This window comes from Nerophis lumbriciformis, linkage group LG17, assembly GCF_033978685.3.
Source record: "Nerophis lumbriciformis linkage group LG17, RoL_Nlum_v2.1, whole genome shotgun sequence".
Classification (NCBI taxonomy): Eukaryota; Metazoa; Chordata; class Actinopteri; order Syngnathiformes; family Syngnathidae; genus Nerophis; species Nerophis lumbriciformis.
The window spans coordinates 23,741,263-23,761,698 of NC_084564.2; the positions used below are offsets into that span (position 1 = coordinate 23,741,263).

General features: G+C 38.3%; 1 protein-coding gene across 2 annotated transcripts in view; it reads left to right on the forward strand.

Annotated features, from left to right (window-relative positions):
• The first annotated feature begins 1,088 nt into the window (after nucleotides 1-1,088).
• npas1 (neuronal PAS domain protein 1) overlaps nucleotides 1,089-20,436 on the forward strand; it is a 146,832-nt gene continuing 127,484 nt past the window's right edge. For both annotated transcript variants that reach the window (XM_061972803.2, XM_061972804.2), the window contains exon 1: nucleotides 1,089-1,722. The gene's annotated coding sequence lies outside the window, so the exon portion shown is untranslated. The remainder of the gene's footprint in view (nucleotides 1,723-20,436) is intronic.

Here is a 20,436-nt window from a genome sequence, read left to right on the forward strand (position 1 = left end):
TGTGTGCTAATGTTTCTGGTAGTATTTCCTCCCTTTGATGAAACATCCACTTTGCAGTAGTATAGCAGTACCGGTATACCTTTCTCGTGAATAACTCTCCAGCGTTTATGGCGCCGTGCCCGGTGATGTCATGCCCGCCCATAGGAATCGATAAGGTAATCGGTAACAAAACGGTCAAATGATTCTCAACAAGAAGTGGTTTTCCCTTCCCATCCCTAGTAATAAGTGAACTGCCAAGCAAGGGGAATTCTGTATTATTTATTCAACATCTTGTTCGGCTCCCATAGGGTTCATTGAACTTAAATCGTCTTTTGTACATTTTTATTCTCATGCAAAATTGTTTAAGTGTGTATAAAAGCCATATTTCCTTCCACTCATTATTAGAAACGTCTGATTTCTTCATTTGCAAGGACTTTCTGAAGTCATGAATAAGATGACATCAGCTTTATTTTAATGCAGGGGTTTTAACTCAGGCACTTGTTGAAACACTTTTTTTTGCTTGTCTTATATGTAAAAGAATCAAATGTTTGTTATTAACGTTAGTTTTATTTGCAGAGATCTCATATGGTTCTTATGCAGTAAAGTGAAGTATTTTGCTGTGCACTGTGACCTCTAATATTCTGGTTCAAGGGATGAAATTTACAAAGAGCTAAACTTTTTTTTTTTTACAAATATTACACTATTATTGTTGTTTTTTGTTCTTGAGCATGTTCTGGTTTACCTAATGTTCTGGAATCATATTTCTCCATTTTCCACTCACAGGGGTGTGTTTCGACAGGACGGGGCGACGGAGGAAGAGGATGTGTGTGTGACGGAATCTCCTCACACTTGTTTCGACCGTCCACTCTCCTTCATTCTTTCGCTACGGCTGCTCATCAGCATTTGAAAGGCAACTTTGACAGTGAGAAAGAAAAGTGAGGTGGGAGGGAAGGAGGGATGGAGCTTGGTTGGTTGTGAGGGGAGAGGGTGGGTAAACGAAAAGCATGAGGCAGGCGGAGAGCGCCAGGAAGATACTGAGGAGAGGGGCTGAACAAGCATGCCTTTTATATGTAGTGACTGAGAGAGAGAGGGTGAGGGAGAGGGAGAGAGAGCAGCTGAAGGCAGAGACAACTGGTGTGTGCACAGCTTTCCCTGGAGGAAATGGAAAGAAAGAAGCTTCAGCGAGGAGAGAGGGAAGGAGGGTAGCACGCCGGCTTGATAGAGAGAGAGAGGAGAGGGAGGCTGGAAGAGGTTCTCACACTGGCTGTGTCCTAATCCGAGTCCATCTCCTGGAGGCAGCGGAGCAGAGTGTTAGTGAAGTGAGTCTAAGAGGCGAGGAGAGGTACATCAGCTAGCACACTTACACACATACACACTCACGCACACACACACGCACACACACACACGCACACTAGGAGTCCACAATGTGTCCAGCTTTGCTTCTGTGAAAGTAAAAGAGAGAGGCAAGGGGGGACTGACTGCCCCGGTCCCAAGCCCATTCGGCTGCACTCTCACACATACACGCCAAACACACACACACACACACACACACACACACAAACATAGTGTTTGTGTTTCGGATTGAGGTGGTGGAGAAGGTTGGCAGTGCATTGGGGTGGGGTGGGGGGCCACCTAGGACAAGACAGGACAGGACAGGGCAGAGCTGGGGTACCGGGGAGGAGGAGGAGAGACAAAGTGGATCAGATCAGAAGCAGCACATCCAATGCTGGAAATGCCCATCAGGTGAGTGGATTCTTACAAAATACACATGATTGCTTGTACACACATTTTACATACAAGCGCTTTGAGTTCCTTAAAAAGGTAGAAAAGCGCTATACAAGTATAACCCATTTACCATTTACCATTTACATGCATCTTTTGGACGTTTTGGCAGAAGCGTGCACACAAATGTTACCCCGTTAATGTTTTTTATTTTATTTTATTTAAATCTGAATTCGTCTAACTTTTTGTCGCAAGTCCCGTCTTTTCAGCCGCATAGCGCACAAAAGTAGCCTTATCATTTTTTACATGCCACTTGTTCCAAAAAAGACCTGCCCTTGTAATAACTTGTTGCTTTTGAAAGTTCTCCAAAATAGACTTAGCTTTTTTTAAGATGAAGTTACTGCGTATGTTTGAGACTTGACCATAATGCCTCATCACTTTGTAGATGCACGCCGCACTCCTGCATGTCCGCGTGTGTGTTTTGTGTTAGAGTGGGAGAGAGTGAGGCAGTGGGTCTCTTTCTACCTGCAGAGACTGAATTGGTCACAGCTTAGTGGCTCAGTAACATTGGGAGCCTTCAGGCAGTTTGCAGCAGGTGGTCCAAGTTGGCACAAGGACTGTGACAAACAAAGTAAACCGCATCAAACCATCACCGGCTTGTCATTTGCAGCTTTTTTCAGGCTGAGTTTTCCTCCTCATTATGTGAGGTGGACCAATTTAAAACATTTTGTACGCATGTATCTTGTAAGGTTGTTGTCATTTCCCGCACGATTCCCAAGATTGTTTGATGTTTGCGTGTAACTTTTCTCCCTGAAAGTATATTTAATATCTTTCTTACTGCTGTATAAAAGGGAGTTTTTGTAATTTTATATTTCTTAGCAGAACAGGAATTTTGTGAACATTTTCATGAATTTGCATCATTCCAAGTGACAAAATGCAAGCGGTGTACACGAATGAAGCTGCTGATCCAACTCATTCTAGTTTTCTGTGTCTGATAGCAGTAGAATAATTTGCCCACAGACACCTGCGTGAATAGCAGCTGTCAGAGGTAAATACACATATCAACCACCAAACGACTACCTACTCTATACTGAATACTGAATACTGAATATGTTCTCTCTGCAATTTTACATCCAAAAAAGAGGAATATTTCTTCTACTGCTGTTGGCGCCGGGAGCACCAATAAAAATGGGATTGCGCCCCTGACTAGAAACAGACCCGCGTCATCACATTTCGTGCATGGGCCCGCTGAGCCCTCTGAGCCTCTCCATCCGCTTCAGCCCCGACATGTGCAAGTATAGACGCCTCGCCCGTGACCCACCTTTAGGCCTTTTTTATCAGACCCCGGCTTCTTCCTTTGGCTTTGCACTTAAAACGCATTGGGGAAAAAAAGGTGACGCTGCCCTGAATTGCCTTGACCGTAGAAGGAAATGTAACATGTTTTAAAGGCAGGATGAGTAGAAATCTCATTTTACTGCATCAGCACCTTTGTGTGTGTTTTTGATGATGCTGTGAGCTTTGCATCCTCTTTGCCGCCACTATGGCAAAACCTTTTCTAAGCATAAATAATCACTACGCAGCATGCATTTTGAGGAATCAGACATGTTTTGCAGCAATAACTTTGAATACACATGCACTCGGACCTTCAAAGTCGATCACGGTTGATATGCATTTTGTTCCTATCGGGATCAATTATATCTGAAATAGTCAAATGTTCTCACTGTTTTACTGCACAGGCAATGTTTTAAGTCAAATACTGTCATGCAAGTGTAAAAAGGAGAGTAACCACTGTTGATGTTAAGACCTCCGTGATGCAAGACGAACAGAAGGAAGGTTTAAGTGGCCTCGCATATGCCACTCTCTGTTGTACCTGTATGGGCAATGTTTAAGTAGCATACTGTCGTGCAAGTGTAAAAAGAAGCTAACCACAATTGACGTAAGGACGTGCATAGGGGAAGGATGCAAGTCGCCTCATACACGCTGTTCTCTCTAAGGTGCGCGCCTGCGCAATTCGCACTGCTTTCGTGTCCTCCGCGCACACCAGCGCATAAAATAAAATCCAACTTAAACTCAAAACGAAATAAACGCATCATTTATTCTGTACCATTTTGCAATGTAACTCTGATAGTGACAACAAGCGGCCACAGCCGATAAAACAAAGGCGAGCACTGTTTGTCAATTATTGTAACGTCTAACAAGACGTTTTTAGAAGGAGAAAGCACTGGTCTGCATCAACAATCACTTTATTGGGCAAAACTGATCATTGTCGGCCATAACCACGGCAAAATAACATCAGCTACAAAACTAGTATCCTGCCAAACTGGTCTCTTTTTGCCGTATTCAGACCAAAGCAAGCTATCTGTGTATCAACAGCAGCCATTCTCGTTGTCGTTTGTGTCAACACGCTCACATACACTAGACTGCCACTGGTGCGTTCATGGCCACACAAACAGTTAAAAAACACCACACATAAACTGTAACTGCCAGTGGATACAATATAATGCAATTCACATGCAGCCAATCAATGTCATTAACAGCATCTTACGCATGTTGCTGTTTTTGCAGTGTATCTAATAGCTAACCATGCAGCAGAGTTCGGAGGGATTAATGCTGTTAACTCATTGTGCAAAATGTGAATGTTTTAAGTAGGGATGTAACGATACAAAATTTAATATCACGATTGTGACCAGAATGATCAATGTTATTATTATTATCGCAGTATTGTTGAATGTGCTCAAAAAGTACTTATACACACACTTAAATCTTTTGACCAACTTCTTTTTTTTATTTTTTTATAACTTTAATAAATAGAAAGCCCACTATTGTGTATGTTGTTTTTTATGCTTCACTGACAGTGTTTTAGTCTTCGTATTTCATCTATTTTAATGATTAGCTAAGCTTTTATTGTTTTAAATATGGGTTTAGACTGTAGCACTTAAAAATGTATTTAAACTAAAAGTGCGTAACAAAAACATGTATTATTTCTGGCGGGCATTGTGGCGTCCTACTCTGTTCAGCGGTCCTCGAACGCACCATAAACACACCTTTGTCTCGTATTCCTCTCGGTATAGAACGATCACTTTGTTCAAAGAGAGCACAGCTTGTCTGTTCAATGTGCACAATTGAATAGTTTAGTTGCTCTAATGTGTTGATATACATTTAGATTGGGGTATGTCGTTCTTTAATGGGGAAATATGTTAATGTCTCTTGTTTTCATGTTCGCATTCAAGCTGGCTAGCTTTCGCAGGTCAGTCCCTGAGTTTATCAAAGTAGAATTATTCATCACGGTTTTTCGCTAATTTTAAATAACTGTCGGGAGTTTTACCGCGGTTGTCATTAATACTGTTTATTGTAACATCCCTAATTTTAATGTTGACAAAATGTGATCTCTAAAAGGGGATACATGTCTCAAATTCTTCCAAAGCAGGAACCCCACCTCGACAGGAAATACTACATTTTTATTGCAAGTGGGCTAAATCTCTTAAATTGGAAATTACTTTAATAGAAGAGACTGCTGCAATTTGATGGTAATAATTAGACATTTAACTTGTTATGATGTTAGCTTTGGCACAGGGAAGGGAACAAATGTGTACATGAATGAGCATCTCACAAAACGTAATGCTGAAATTGCCAAGAAAGCACGCGACTTGAAATATCAGGGAAAAAATCCAGAGAACTTGGAGCGCCAACTGTGAAATCTACATCAAGCGGAATGGAGGTCCAGAAGCAAGAGTACTTGTTGTCCATGACATCAAGGCCCTGGACAAGTTTCCACTGCTTCCACAACGACGATAATAATAAAGTCTGACGGAAAACAAACACCTAAATTCAACACCAGCGCTACTATGTTCCAAGGGACCACTAAACAAGAAGATCTAGATTCAGAAGTGCATCCACCTACACTTATAGAGATTATTGAAACAACATCAAAGATTGTTTAACAAAAAAATATGGAACTGAAAAAGTTCTGCAACAAAGATCACAAAAACCAGGATTTTGGAAATGATATAGATCCAGATACAATTTTTTTCTCCCACATCAGTAATAATTGTTTTTATAATACAGATGAACAATATAATAGCAACATTAAGTGTGATGACAAATTGTCAATTATTAATTTTAATAGCAGAAGCTTGTACGCAAATTACAACCACATGAAGCACTTTTTAGAACAATTCAACAAACCCTTCAAAGTGAAATATAATCTTAGAGAAAAATTTAATTTAAAACATTTGTACGCACATACAACACTTAAGACCTTCAGTATATCAGTATGTGGAATTAAAATATGGAATAAATTAAGCAAAGAAATCAAACAATGAACTAATATGATCCACTTCAAGAAACTTTTCAAACTTAAAGTGTTTACAAAGCACAAAGAAAAAGAACAATGATAAACATTATGAATTTATTTAATCCATGCATTCATTTTCTAGACAATCTTACTTATCTCACCATATGAAATATATCTTCACTAATTATTATTATTATTATTTGTTTAATGTTATTACTTATGGAGTATTTTGTGAATAAATTGACAACAGGAAGTGAACAAAAGTTTTAGCAACTGCTATGTAAAGAAACAGGGGTAGGATTAAATAAGATATGCTTCTTCCTACTCTTTTTCGAACATGTTGAATAGAGGAACTGGAAATTATGATCTATCATGTAGTATGCATGCATGTTCGAAATAAACACAAACTCAACTCAACTCAACAGGTGTGGTGCTGATGCGTGGCCACACTGTGCACGTCTTATGTTGGTCACATGTGGTCCAGGGAATGCTCAGGGAGTTTGTGCATTTTGGGTAAACATTGCTTGCTACACACAGCTCACTTTGCGGCATACATTCTATCCTTATTCTATATTGTTAACTTAGCCCTATTGTACTGAGCAGCCTGGACAGGCCTACTGTAAGCACCAAATTATTTCTAATTTGCATAAGAGATCACGTCGAAGTCAAAAACAACTGGTTGCTTCAAAGATGAAGTGCAGCTCCCTTGCCTGTATCCTATATCACCAGCCAGGGCGGAGATGTTCTGGGTCTTCCGTGTCTTCTTTTCCACCCCAACAACAAAAGCCGAAGCAAAATAACCTTTAGACCAGAACAGAATACCACGAGCTACTTTTATTGATTGTCAAGCATGCACACAACATATTGGCAAACGTGTCATAAAATCATTGGTTATTGTTCATTTCTGAGCAGGGTATGGTAATGTTATGGTAATACATGATGTATTTTAGTAGTCCCAGGGAGGAACCGGATGCTCGCTGAGCTGACGTCTTGCAAGATATCTGACTTTAGAGGCTTACTATTCCCAAAAACTCTGCTTGAATTCCAAATTATATGAGTGTATAGTGTAGTATATAGTATGACCCGCAGGGTGCCTTTCTGTAAATCTTTATGAATAATCTAAGGAGTGTAATAAACATCCACCACCTCTTACTTGTGTTCCTCCCTTATACACACACACACACACACACACACACACACACACACACACACACACACACACACACACACACACACACACACACACACACACTAAGGTGTCTGCTGTGTTGACAGACAGCCTCTCACACACTTCCTGTTTGCACGTGTGTGCGCGTGAATAGCATTGACAGACATTGTGTGTGTGTGTGTGTCTGTGACAGAGGGTGTCAGCGCGGTGTCAGGGAGATGTGTTTAGTGTCACACTCGGCTGACCTGATCTCCGCTCGGACTGTCCACTTGGGCCCCGCGGCGGCTCCTTACATAACCCGCGCTGTCATTCACACGCCGGTCTGAAGGGATCCACCGGTCTGCAGGCGCACAATAACACGCGCTTTGTGACATGCAGGAAATGTATAGGCACTTGACTCTAAGAAAGGTGCATCCATAACTTCCATACTTTTCTGTGTATATAGACTCACGCTGTGGCAAAGTAACGCAACAACAGCGAGCTGTGAGCAATGTGTGGGAACGCAGCATGAGGCCCGGTAGATATCCTGCAACCTTCAGACACCTACGCAACTTTCTGAACTCTGACCTTTGCACCGAGCTAATTGATACATCCATGTTCGTGTGTGTGTGTTAGTGCAAAAAAAACTGCGTGCTGCACTGTGGCCTGTGGTCATTTGGGGGTCAAAGATGTTGCGGGAGTGGATATAGCCTCTTCAGTGCATTTAGTCCACTCTGCTCCTTTACCAGCAGCTCTTAGGATAAGGAACACTCGCATTAAAGGGGCTGTTTACAACTTCCTCACAGTTACATTTTTCAAAACTAAAATATAAGAAGAACATTACCAGCTAGCTTATATTAGTGGTTTGACTGAACTTGTATTTTTTTTAAATCTTTTTTTCTTTAATTGATAATTACACTGACTTAGAAAAACATGTTTGCCTTAGGAATTTGTTTGGCGTTCAGGCTCGTCACTCACACTTTCTCAACACGCATGCAGTCTAAGAAAAGCAACAAACAATTTGCAGTCATGTTGTTGCTATAAATATACAAGCAATGGTAGCTAACGTTAGCTACCTAAATCGCTATGATTATGCGAACTACACACAAAGCTAACGCGCGTGCTATGTACGTATCTACTGTGCGCCATTAATTTATAAAACGTGTAAGTGGGCGAGATATAATTACCTGCTCAGTGGCCTTGTGGTTAGAGTGTCCGACTTGAGATCGGTAGGTTGTGAGTTCAAACCTTGGCCGAGTCATACCAAAGACTATAAAAATGGGACCCATTGCCTCCCTGCATCAAGGGTTGGAATTGGGGATTAACTCGCCAAACGATTCCCTAACGTGGCTACCGCTGCTGCTCACTGCTCCCCTCACCTCCCAGGGGGTGGAACAAGGGGATGGGTCAAATGCAGAGGGTAATTTCACCACACCGAGTGTGTGTGTGTGACTATCAGTGGTACTTTAACTTTATAATGCTTGAAAAACTTTGGAAAGTTGCATCTGTGATATTCAACTAAATTAGTCTACACTTCCAGAAAGCTAACGTGGGCGGGGCTTCTCCCTATCTTGTAAACTCTGAAGAAACAGCGTCCTCTACAGTAGACATTTGATTTTTGGTCTATTTAATTTGCCCGGATCATGTTTTGTTTAGTTAAAGACTCCCTTAGTTTTGTTTCAGCACCTCTGGGTTTGTGTTTTCTTGGTTGCCATGATTATTTTCACCTGCCTCTGATTAGTGTTCGGGACACTCACCTGCTCCCGGGCACTAATCAGAGAGCTATTTATTCCTGCTTTTCGCCACACTCTGTCTGGCTGTCTTGTTTGCGCTATGCAACACGTTACGTGTGTTTTCCATTTGATTCCTGAGCTAAGCTTTGCCATTGGTTTGCTTGTTTTCCATGCTAAGTTTTTCGTGTTAGCTATTTCCTGAGCTTTTCTGTATTTTGCCTGATTTATGAAGAATAAATCATTCTTTTACCTACGTAGTTCCGTCTGCATCCTGGGAAAATTATCCGTGCATTACCATGTGACCCCGCCGTTACAGTTATAGGCGAGCTCTGCCGTTTTTAAGAACCTCCTGCAAAAAAGTCAAGACAAATATAATCTCCATGACAGCAATTGTTAAGAATTTGCTGCAAAAACGCAAGTCTAACAAGTTGAACAGCCCAAATGATAAAGAAAAAAGGACCTAAAATGAAACCTTAAGAAACACCACTAAAGAATTTGGGCAAATGACAACTGACTGCATTTGAATCAAACAAGCTACAGCAACACCTTAGTTACATGTATCAAAAGAAGAACTAACTGTCAAAAAAGGGAGGACTTAAAGGGGTGCCTTGAGGAACGCCACAGTTATGTAAATCATAATTTTCGACCCCAGTGTTTGCTAGCAAATTTAGAATGTCAATACAAGGATCTGCCAATGTGTTTACAGTGGTCCAAGGTCCTCTATACAACAGGAGCATTCTATCTTTTTTTTTTTTATTTGTTGCAAAAATGATTGTGTCCCAAGTTTTGAACTGAACTAGAGGGCTGGTATGGTGTTGTTTCCTTGCCGGATTTGGCCCTCAATATCCCTGGTGTAAAGGTTACAAATAGTTCCTTTAAGAGGCCCAATACAAGACTGCTATCCGATTATTACCTATTTTAATTGCAGTGGTAATAATTAGGGCTTGACGATTAATTGCATTTGCGATTGAATCGCGATATGATGAAACAGTGTTTTCTAAATGCAAAGGTGATTGTTCAAGCAGGCAGGGAGAGAAGTAAATGCAACATTTTGTGTGGTTAAAATACCTGAGTTTGTCACTCAAATTGTTTGTCAAACAGGATGTAACGCACAGTGCTTTTATTCTGAAGGCCAAAAGTACAGTATGTTGTTTAGTGTATATTTGAGCTCTTAATTGACGGCTGTAATGTGTGATCCAAGCTGGATGTTAACGTCATAGCTGTCTCCCTCCCAAAAGACCCTCGCTTATATTGACACACATGGCCGGTGACAATGTAGAGCTGGCTAGTTGTATAGTTGTCTTCAATGCCACTATAATCCCGACCTTAGCGTATTGACATTATATATATATATATATATATATATATATATATATATATATATATATATATATATATATATATATATATATATATATATATATATATACATATATTTGTATATATATATATACCGTATTTTTCTGAGTATAAGTCGCACCAGCCGAAAATGCATAATAAAGAAGGAAAAAAAACATATAAGTCGCACTGGAGTATAAGTCACATTTTTGGGGGGAATTTATTTGATAAAACCCAACACCAAGAATAGACATTTGAAAGGCAATTTAAAATAAATAAAGAATAGTGAACAACAGGCTGAATAAGTGTACGTTATATGACGCATAAATAACCAACTGAGAATGTGCCTGGTATGTTAACGTAACATATTATGATAAGAGTCATTCAAATAACTATAACATATAGAACATGCTATACGTTTACCAAACAATCTGTCACTCCTAATCACTAAATCCCCATATAATATATATATATATATATATATATATATATATATATATATATATAATTCTCCTGATTGGGTATATATATAAATAATAAATCTCCTGACGATTGAGGGTACCCCCCCTCATGAAACAGGCCTGTAGAGATGAAATAGTCTTGTGATTTTTTTCCCACACATACATATATATATATATATATATATATATATATATATATATATATATATATATATATATATATATATATATATATATATATATATATATATATATACATATATATGTATATATATATGTATGTATATATATATGTACAGTATATGTATATGTATGTACATATATATATATATATATATATATATATATATATATATATATATAAACCCCGTTTCCATAAGAGTTGGGAAATTGTGTTAGATGTAAATATAAACGGAATACAATGATTTGCAAATCCTTTTCAACCCATATTCAACTGAATGCACTACAAAGACAAGATATTTGATGTTCAAACTCATAAACTTTATTTTTTTTGCAAATAATAATTAACTTAGAATTTCATGGCTGCAACACATGCCAAAGTAGTTGGGAAAGGGCATGTTCACCACTGTGTGGCCTTTCTTTTTAACAACACTCAGTAAACGTTTGGGAACTGAGGAGACACATTTTTTAAGCTTCTCAGGTGGAATTATTTCCCATTCTTGCTTGATGTAAAGCTTAAGTTGTTCAACAGTCCGGAGCTCTCCGTTGTGGTATTTTAGGCTTCATAATGCGCCACACATTTTCAATGAGAGACAGGTCTGGACTACAGGCAGGCCAGTCGAGTACCCGCACTCTTTTACTATGAAGCCACGTTTATGTAACACGTGGCTTGGCATTGTCTTGCTGAAATAAGCAGGGGCGTCCATGGTAACGTTGTTTGGATGGCAACATATGTTGTTCCAAAACCTGTATGTACCTTTCAGCATTAATGGCGCCTTCACAGATGTGGAAGTTACCCATGTCTTGGGCACTAATACACCCCCATACCATCACAGATGCTGGCTTTTCAACTTTGCGCCTATAACAATCCGGATGGTTCTTTTCCTCTTTGGTCCGGAGGACACGACGTCCACAGTTTAGATGAGCTCAGACCCAGCGAAGCTGACAGCGTTTCTGGGTGTTGTTGATAAACGGTTTTCGCCTTGCATAGGAGAGTTTTAACTTGCACTTACAGATGTAGCGACCAACTGTAGTTACTGACAGTGGGTTTCTGAAGTGTTCCTGAGCCCATGTGGTGATATCCTTTACACACCGATGTCGCTTGTTGATGCAGTACAGCCTGAGGGATCGAAGGTCACGGGCTTAGCTGCTTACGTGCAGTGATTTCTCCAGATTCTCTGAACCCTTTAATGATATTACGGACCGTAGATGGTGAAATCCCTAAATTCCTTGCAATAGCTGGTTGAGAAAGGTTTTTCTTAAACTGTTCAACAATTTGCTCACACATTTGTTGACAAAGTGGTGACCCTCGCCCCATCCTTGTTTGTGAATGACTGAGCATTTCATGGAATCTACTTTTATACCCAATCATGGCACCCACCTGTTCCCAATTTGGCTGTTCACCTGTGGGATGTTCCAAATAAGTGTTTGATGAGCATTCCTCAACTTTATCAGTATTTATTGCCACCTTTCCCAACTTCTTTGTCAGGTGTTGCTGGCATCAAATTCTAAAGTTAATGATTATTTGCACAAAAAAAAAAAGTTTATCAGTTTGAACATCAAATATGTTGTCTTTGTAGCATATTCAACTGAATATGGGTTGAAAATGATTTGCAAATCATTGTATTCCGTTTATATTTACATCTAACACAATTTCCCAAATCATATGGAAACGGGGTTTGTATATATATATATATATATATATATATATATATATATATATATATATATATATATATATACAGTACAGGCCAAAAGTTTGGACATACCTTCTCATTTCAATGCGTTTTCTTTATTTTCATGACTATTTACATTGTAGATTGTCACTGAAGGCATCAAAACTATGACACCTGTGAAGTGAAAACCCTTTTAGGAGACTACCTCTTGAAGCTCATCTAGAGAATGCCAAGAATGTGCAAAACAATAATCAGAGCAAAGGGTGGCTATTTTGAAGAAATTAGAATATAAAACATTTTTTTTAGTTATTTCACCTTTTTTTGTTAAGTACATAACTCCACGTGTTCATTCATAGTTTTGATGCCTTCAGTGACAATATACAATGTAAATAGTCATGAAAATAAAGAAAAACCATTGAATGAAAAGGTGTGCCCAAACTTTTGACCTATACTGTATGTATGTATGTATATGTATATATATATATATATGTATGTATGTATGTATGTATGTATGTATGTGTATATATATATATATATATATATATATATATATATATATATATATATGTATATGTATATATATATATATATATATATATATATATATATATATGTATATATATATATATATATATATATATATACATACACATACATGCATACATACATACATATATATATAACACACACACATATATATGTATATATATATATATATATATATATACTGTATTTGTGTGTATGTATATATATATATATATATATATATATATATATATATATATATATATATATATATATATATATACACACACACACACACACATATATATGTATATATATATATATATATACACACATATATGTATACATAATGTCAATACACTTGTGAACCAAGCTGGATGTTGATAACATCCAGCTTGGATCACACATTACAGCCATCAAGTAGAGCTCAAAGATACAGTAAACAACACTTTTGGCCTTCACAAAAAAAGCGCTGTGCGTTACATCCTGTTTGACTGCGCTGGACACAGAAAAGCTCTCACAAAAGTATCTTACACCAACATCAGGCTGAGCCATTACAGTAGCCCATATATATAGGGACGGCGTGGCGCAGTGTAAGAGTGGCCGTGCGCGACCCGAGGGTCCCTGGTTCAATCCCCACCTAGTACCAACCTCGTCATGCCCGTTGTGTCCTGAGCAAGACACTTCACCCTTGCTCCTGATGGGTGCTGGTTAGCGCCTTGCATGGCAGCTCCCTCCATCAGTGTGTGAATGTGTGTGTGAATGGGTAAATGTGGAAGTAGTGTCAAAGCGCTTTGAGTACCTTGAAGGTAGAAAAGCGCTATACAAGTACAACCCATTTATATGGAATCAAGAAGAAATATCAACAGAAGTAATAGGAAGACTTACCATGCTTAATGGCCATGGATTCATGAATCAATTAAGGGTAAATATTACGCATTCTGCACAGATATTTGCATTATTGTTGTCTGCACTTGTGTTTGTGTGATTTATTACGGTTTATATACTTGCACCCTCACTTATACTTTACACCACTCTTGTTTGAGTTGTAGTGAACGCTGACAGGAGGGTTATCTTGTGTAGTTAAATGAAGTTGACAACATATTGGGAAGATTTATGAAGTATGCCGCAGTGCAGTTTTGGATCATGTTAAGTAAGAATTTAACTTACTTCCACTATCTATTAGATCCCCCCGGTCTCTGAGTCAATTTAAACCTACGTTAAAAACATGTTTTTACTCTCCGGCGTTCAAATCCAGTTAGGCAGGATATCTTGGTCGTTTTTTTTTTCTTGTTTCATAAATTATTTATTTATTTATTACATTTTAGTGTTTTAGGTGATATATTCTGCACTTCTTTTAAGGCGGGGGTCAGCAACCCGCGGCTCTAGAGCCACAAGCGGCTCTTGAGCGGCGCCCTGGTGGCTCCATGGAGCTTTTTAAAAAATGTATGGGAATAGAAAAAAAATGGGGTGAAAAATATATTTTTTGTTGTAATATGGTTCCTGTAGGAGGACAAACACGACAAAAACCTTCCTAATTGTTAGAAATTGGTTGTGTTTATTCTGCACTAATGAGAGTATTTGTAGAGCGCTGTTTTGTCCTAATTTCAGCGGCCCTTGAACTCACCATAGTGTGGACTGTGACTCAACAGTTTGTTTACATGTATAACTTTCTCCAACGCTGCCACAAAAAGACGTGTTTTATGCCACTCCTTTGTCTCATTTTGTCCACCAAACGTTTTATACTCTGCATGAAGGCACAAAGGTGAGCTTTGTTGATATTAATGACTTGTTGGAGTGCTAATCAGGCATATTTGTTCACTGCATGACTGCAAGCTAATCAATCAAATCAAACATGCTATTTAGGCTAGCTGTATTTACATATTGCATCATTATGCCTCGTTTGTAGGTATATTTGAGGTCATTTAATTTCCTTTACTTATGTCCTCTGTGTATTTAGGTTATTTTTCCATGTTCATGACACATCTGTACGTATTAGACCACAGTAAACGTTAGCTAGCTAGCCAAAGATTGTAATAAATCTATTAGAAGAAGACAGCCTGCGTTTCCTTTAACTTGGACACACACATCTATACCTTTGGCCATTCTAAGACAGTCATTTCCATGAGTTATCTCACCCTGTGACAAGTTTTACTAATTGTTTCTAATGTTGTAAAAATGTGTAGAATAAATATTACATTTCAACATTTCTGTCAACGAAGATTTGCGCCAGCCTGGATGGAACACATAGTCATTTTGATAGTAAGGTAATATAGCTAACTAGCTACCGTATTTTTCGGAGTATAAGTCGCAGTTTTTTTCATAGTTTGGCCGGGGGTGCGACTTATACTCAGGAGCGACTTATGTGTGAAATTATTAACACATTACCGTAAAATATCAAATAATATTATTTAGCTCATTCACGTAAGAGACTAGACGTATAAGATTTCATCGGATTTAGCGATTAGGAGTGACAGATTGCTTGGTAAACGTATAGCATGTTCTATATGTTATAATTTGAATGACTCTTACCATAATATGTTACGTCATACTTGCCAACCTTGAGACCTCCGAATTCGGGAGATGGGGGGGCGTGGTTGGGGGCTTGGTTAAGAGGGGAGGAGTATATTTACAGCTAGAATTCACCAAAAGTCAAGTATTTCATATATATATATATATATATAAGAAATACTTGACTTTCGGTGAATTCTAGCTATATATATATATTTTTTTTAATATTTTTTTATTTTATTATATATATATATATATATATATATATATATATATATATATATATATATATATATATATATATATATATAAGAAATACTTGACTTTCGGTGAATTCTAGCTATATATATATATATATATATATATATATATATATATATATATATATTATATATATATATATATATATATATATATATATATATAATATATATATAATATATATATATATTTTATTTTATTATATATATATATATATATATATATATATATATATATATATATATATATATATATATATATATATATATATATAAAAATAAAAGAAATACTTGAATTTCAGTGTTCATTTATTCACACACATAACACTCATCTACTCATTGTTGTACTTGAAAGTGCAATGCTTTGCAGCCAGAATACACAGTTGTTCTACTAACTGTACTGTGCTTTCTGCTTACAAAAAAAACAAAAAACAACACTTACCTTTCACTATTTGAGTAGCCTTTGTGCTGCCATTTGCGTACTGGCGAGTGATCTCTGAATCCAAGAACATATCCTTCACGGATTTGTTGGAGACATCCGCAAATGAGAACGGGATGTTGCTTCAGCTATCAGCTTAGCCATTTTTGTCTCGGCATATGTTACACCATCGGGTCTCCATTTAGCGAGGTGGCCCATAATACTGGGCTGGGACCGGTGCTGCGCTGCCGAGGCCTTGTGCTTCGCTGACCTTTCATGAGTGACTATATCCATTCGGATGCGTCCTGTTCGGATAGTCTGTTCTACAAAATTTACAGGCAGCATACCCCTTCCCCTTCGAACTGTCCTGGATGAACTGAAATTCTTATTTCCATTCGTTTTGGAACCTACAAGCGTATCTTACTCGTCGTCGGCGTCGCCACGGCTGTATCTTCCTTGTTCTTCTGCTTCGTCTCCTTGTTGTGTGCGCAGTTGTGCACTCTCTAAAAGCCGTAGATGTTATAACGTGATTGGGCCGGCACGCTGTTTATATCGTGGAAAAGCGGACGTGAAACCAGGCTGTCGTCACAAAGGCACGCCCCCTCCAGATCCGTCTGGAAATCAAGAGAAATTCGGGAGAATATTTGTCCCGGGAGGTTTTCGGGAGAGGCGCTGAAATTCGGGAGTCTCCCAGAAAATTCGGGAGGGTTGGCAAGTATGTGTTACGTTAACATACCAGGCACGTTCTCAGTTGGTTATTTATGCGTCATATAACGTACACTTACTCAGCCTGTTGTTCACTGTTCTTTATTTGTTTTAAATTGCCTTTCAAATGTCTATTCTTGGTGTTGGGTTTTATCAAATAAATTTCCCCAAAAAATGCGATTTATACTCTAGTGTGACTTATAGTCCGAAAAATACGGTACTTACATCATGTGTTGCCTTCATTATAACACTAATATAAGTCTTTAATTTTTTTGCAGCTCCAGACAGATTACTTTTTTGTAGTTTTGGTCCAATATGGCTCAACATTTCAAAATGTTGGGTTGCCGACCCCTGTTTTAAGGTATGTTTTATTATTCTATTTTATTCTTCCTTCTATGTCAATCCGTGCTATTCAATGTCATTGAGTGCTGTAAGTAAGAAAAAGAACAAGAAATTAAAAAAAATAATACAAATGGAGTATGTTTGCAAACACCAATGACAATGAATAGTCTACAGAAACACTGCTTCATTTTCTATGCCCCATTCAGTTAATAATAACTGCTGGTTCAATGTCAGGCTTAGGTTTTAGCAGACTTTCCGTAATTTTCCTACACACAGCATTTGGTGACCTCAAACAACAAGGCTATGGATTGATTCACAGTGTTTTTTTGCCTTTTGAAGGGTACTGGAAAAACTGGAAAATTGATCTTGAAAGATAGATTAGATTAGATTTATTGGTCCCCTTGGGGAAATTCATTGTCACTGCCATACATTTAAACACTAGACATTACACATCACACAAGTCCTTAAAAAGTGCTTGAATTTGGCCATGGAAAAGGTGTACGAACCCTGTAAAAGGAAACCTTTGCATGGACTCCCCATTTATTCCAACTTGAAACCTTTTCCTCTTGCAGAGTTTAAACCAATGTGTGCTTTTTTTAATTGGCACAGCCTATTTTTAACAGCTGGTTAACAGCTACCATGAGACTCACTGATAACTTTTAATTGTTTTACTAATTGTTTTTTGTTTTTTTTAATTCGTGAACAAATCTCTTGATCCTGTGTGTCTTGTTTTAGGAGAAAAATGGCCGCTGCTTGTCAGCCCAAAGGTTTTAATAAAAGACTGCATCTTTTTTTGTTAAAGACACGGTTTAGAAGAGTCTCCTATAATTGTGAAAACGAAGACAAAGCCCAGAAGTAGCAGCTAAAGTCAGTCTGACTTGGGGGGGACACATTCTCAGTAGAGGTGCACTATTTTGAGAAAAAACCTAATTGCGATTTTTCTCTCCAAAATTGTGATTCTTAATCAATTTCAGATTTGTATATTTCATACATTATAAACATGCATAAAGCTGAGAAAATAACAAGTGAAAGAAGACATGTTACTTTTAGACTGTCAGTCAACATGTTCTTGTCTCAAGGTGCCACACATTAGAACAATATGCAATAATCTACTTTAAAAAATATTTGGCTTTCTGCAGACAGACTTAAAATCAAGAAATAACTGATAATAACTAAAATTAAAATATAATCTCAATATAAAATAATAATGCAATTAACAATAAAAAACAATCATTTAAGGGATATATACTTTTATTTCTAATTAAAGTCAAATTGTGTACCAATGTACTGTAATTGGAAGTTAAAAAACTTTAAGCTATCCTAAATAAAAATAAGTATAATGGACTCATTTCTGTGAGTAAGAAAATACTTAAATAAATATTGAACATCGTAAAGTGCATTTTTTTTCCCAGTTTGAAAAACATCTTTTGTTTGTTGGCATTCTTGCTCGTCCGTCCGTGTTGATGGGCCTATATTGCCCATCCACTTTGGAGCTGAAATATTCCCAGAACAGGACATTTTGCTTTTTAATCCTATTTTTTTCTCCTCCCCATTTGCGTTACTTTGCAGCACTTTTTGTGCTTCCTGTGTGTGTAAAGCTGACTAAAAGGAGAGTTCACTGGGTTCAGTTAATTCTACTGTGAAATAAATGCGCTCGGGTGCTGAGAGCGGTGCGCAGAGTGAGGCCTATTTCCCACTGCTTGAAGAGACAAACAAACACGAAGCTTAACAATTCTGATTGGCGAACATGTTTGTCACCCACAGGCCGGTGATGGCGAAAAACCCCAACAAATTACCTCAGTCTCTTGTGGTTATTTATTGCACTTAATTGCAATTAAAGCCTCAATGTCGATTTGACATTGCTTGGCAACGCTTAGTTTTGATTGACAAAGTAAGAGGTATCACTTTAACAAGGTTTATTATTGTGGTTGTAATTAGTGATGGTTTGGTTTGCCTATTTCTCCCAGTAGCATGCAGTACACCATATATCCCGTGTACTTTGTGAAGTGTCCACTCTGTGTGCATACAGTTTGAAAAGCAGGCAGTAATTATGACAGATGCCTGTGAGGAAACTTGGACATGAAAAGCAGGCTCACCAAAGCTTCTTGTTATAAAAGCGGAGGAGGAGAAGTGTATTGATCACCAATGGTGAACATTAGCAACTCCCCTCTCCCTTCTTTTTTTTTTCATCTCTGTCTTCATTCCTCCATCATTTCTCTCTAATTTGCCTCCCTCCCCTCCCCTCCGCTCTTCTTTCTAATCATTTATTTATCACTGTTCTCCTGATTCTGCCAGATTAGGGACAGCACATGTTATGACCATCATTCCTATGCACCCCCTCTTCTGCAAGAACCGCCATCACGGCGGAGGCGCACCTGAGGGTGTGCGGGGTCACTCCGGTCCAATCTAACGGTGTATTGATTCCATTAGATAATTAATGACCCAGGCACGGGCCAAGGGAGGAGCACACAAGAGGAGGGGGCAGCCAAAGGAATGGTGGAGTGTGTGGCTGGGGGTGGGGGTGGGTTTGCGGGGTCTGGGCCCTTGAGAGTTGGAGAGAACCTTGGATTGGGAATGATCGCGAGTCGTCAAGGTCAACCGCAGCCGCCGCTCTCATATGGAGGCAGAATGCGAAGTGACTGCGAAAATGGAATATTAAGATAAAAAGGAAGGGTGTTTTAGGGTGTGTGTGTGTGTGCGCGCACGCTGGTTGTCATGTCCAGCAGCTGTCGATTGATCAAAAAAAAAAAAAAAATTTGTACATCAGAAACTCTTTAGACTTCCAAATCCTGAGGTCCAACCAGGACAGTAATGCATGATAAGTAGTTTTTAGCCCTCCAACCAGAATACCAAAACTTGATCTCCCCGGACACTCCACACGCTCAATTATAACTACTCAACAACATGAAAGGCCAGCGAGAAAAAGCAGCAACATCAAATATTCTGTTCGGGTTATTTCCAAGCGTGTGTTTTCTGCAATCTTACAAGATATTGGATATTGACTGTTGGCCTGCAATGTTATCCTGCAGAATATCTTACATATGTCCATGGACTGTGGTTTTGCCGTCAGTTTGAGATAATTAATAAAGAGTTTGGAGTAATAAGATGCATAGCGTGTGCACACTGCAGGAGTAAATGTTTGTAT